This window comes from Triticum dicoccoides, chromosome 3B, assembly GCF_002162155.2.
Source record: "Triticum dicoccoides isolate Atlit2015 ecotype Zavitan chromosome 3B, WEW_v2.0, whole genome shotgun sequence".
NCBI classification, from domain to species: domain Eukaryota; kingdom Viridiplantae; phylum Streptophyta; class Magnoliopsida; order Poales; family Poaceae; genus Triticum; species Triticum dicoccoides.
Window position 1 is genome coordinate 527496291 of NC_041385.1, and position 2385 is coordinate 527498675.

The 2385-nt window shown below is 44.4% G+C and overlaps 1 long non-coding RNA gene across 1 annotated transcript; it reads left to right on the forward strand.

The window, feature by feature from the left end:
- The first annotated feature begins 6 nt into the window (after window positions 1-6).
- On the forward strand, window positions 7-771 carry LOC119281488. The gene is made up of 2 exons (XR_005138433.1): window positions 7-232; window positions 319-771. It is a non-coding gene; the product is annotated as an uncharacterized LOC119281488 (long non-coding RNA).
- The last annotated feature ends 1614 nt before the right edge of the window (window positions 772-2385 follow it).

Consider the following 2385-nt stretch of genomic DNA (forward strand, 5'->3'; position numbering starts at 1 on the left):
CCGAGCTTCCACCGCCGGATCCGACAAGATCTGTTTCGTGCCGAGCTTCCACCGCCGGATCTGGCCCACCCCGCCCCACCATGGGCATGGCTACTGCACGGCCTCGACCCCGCGTCCCTGCGGCCGCGGCCGTAGCTCCGCCATGCGACAGTTGGCCTCCACGGCCCGTGCCCCGCGCTGCCCCGACCGCGGCCCCAGCTCCGCCCCCTCCGCAATGTCGAGCGCGTCAGCGGTACCGCTGTTCCTCCCCAGCCACCCTCCTCCCTCGTGCTCACCCGCCGAGTGCCACATCCTCGTGACCCCATCTCGTTTTCTCAGTGCAGCTTGGCGGCGCGTGGACGTGCAGTGCGGGGGCGCCGGCAAAATGATGACGAGGATGGTGTGTGCCTACTGGTTTGTGGGCTCGTTGGTTTTGCAACTCAATTTTGCTTGTCAATGCAGCCCATTTTTGCTTGTCCGAGCAGTCCATAATGCTCCTGGGCAACCAATTGACATCCTTTCTCATCCATATTGTGTGTGTGCAGTTCTGTAATCATGGTCGTGTAGCCCATCGCCGCTAGGGTGTGTGGTTTGGTCAGTGTGGGCGTGCGGTTCAGTGCCCTCCAATGTGTGGGTGTTCGACAACAAAATGTTCACAGAATGCCATTTGATTTTCCAGATTTACAAAGATGTTGTAAGATTTTTTTTTGAAAAACTGTAGTTAATTGTAAAAAAAACACTAAATGTCATTTGATGCAGTTCGGATAGGGACGCTACACTGCAGTCTGTCTATATCATCGAGAGGTGTAAGTAGTTTGTTAATTTTGCCTCCGTTGTTTGTGTAAATTATTAGAACAAATGCAGTGCACTTTTGAGAGAAGTTGAAGCCCATATCATAAAAAAGTAAAGTCGCTTTGGGCTGAAGATGCTTGGCGGAAGATGTTCACTTGTTTCATTGCTGTAGTGAGCTTCTATCTCTGAGCAGTTCACTATGTTGCCAAGTGCAAAAACAAATTGGAAGAAAACAAACTTGAAAAGGTTAATTTTTTTAATGCAGCTCACTATGTTAAATTAAAATTGGAAAAGAACAATTGATGCAGTACACTCACCTCGTCCCTGTAGTGCATACTTGTTGATAAAAGACGTTATGGAGACCATAAAAGAAAAATAAAATAAAAATTACGTCCCACAAAAAAGAAAATCATGCAGTGCACTTGTTTGTCCAATGAAGTGCGGTTTTTAGTTTAAAATAAGTGCGGTTTTCTGTCTGATGTAGTACGGCTCGGTTACGGTAGTCTCGAGGTTCACTTTTCATAGTATTGTGGTTCACCAGCACTCGACATGAAGTGCACTCCACCTTGTTTAGGAAAATTTACGTCCCACAAAAAAAACCATGCAGTGCACTTGCCCATCTAATAAAGTGCGGGTATTTCGTCTGAAGCAGTGCGTTCTTCTTTCCTCGTCCGAGAAAAATACGTCTAAACAAAAAGAAACCATGCAGTGCACTTGCCCATCTGATGCAGTGCGGCATTTTGTCTGAAGCAATGCGTTCTTCTGTCCAATGCAGTAAATATGATGATTTTGGTCTCGCGAAGAACAGAGTGTCCGCTTTTCGGTAAAATCGAAACTGCTCTTAAACCGTAAGGATTAGAGAGAATGTTCTACATGAAAAGGTTGCGTCTCATCGATATCTTTCTAATGACGTATGATTTGAATTATTCCGACCAGCCATTTGTAAAAATTTCACGAAAAAACAGTTGCTGCCTCTCGAAGTCAGCCGCATGATTTTCAAAATTAAATAAAAACCGTAAGGAATCTCAAAACCATTTCAACATATCAAAGTTGTGCCTTGTCCGTAGCTTTCCAACGGCGTATCATACGTCCTGTTCCGACAAACTTTTAGAAAACTGGAGCAAAAACAGTACCGAAAATTTCAAAAAAATTGAAAAACAGAGTTCCGCTATTTAGTAAATTTGAAACTGCTCTTAAACCGTAATGAATTAGAGAAAGATTTATATATGAAAAAGATGCACCTCTACGATATCTATCCCACGGCATATAATTTGCATCGTTCCGACAAGCGGTTGAGAAAAAAATGCGAAAAAACGCTCGCTGCCACTCGTCATCCGCCGCACTATTTTCAAAACTGCTCTTAAACCGTGTGGAATCTCGAAAAGTGTTCAACATGTCGAAGTTGCGCCTAATCCATAGATTTTCAACGGTATATTACACGCCTCATTCCGATAAATGGTTAAAAAATTAGAGCGAAAACAGTACCGAAAAAATAACGCGTGCAGTTTTTTCCGACGAGAAGTTCACTAGTCTCTATTGCAGTGCTCGTTGTCAAAATGATGCAGTGCCGAAGTGGTGTGCAGAATAGTTATTCTGCTAATATTAGCAGAATAT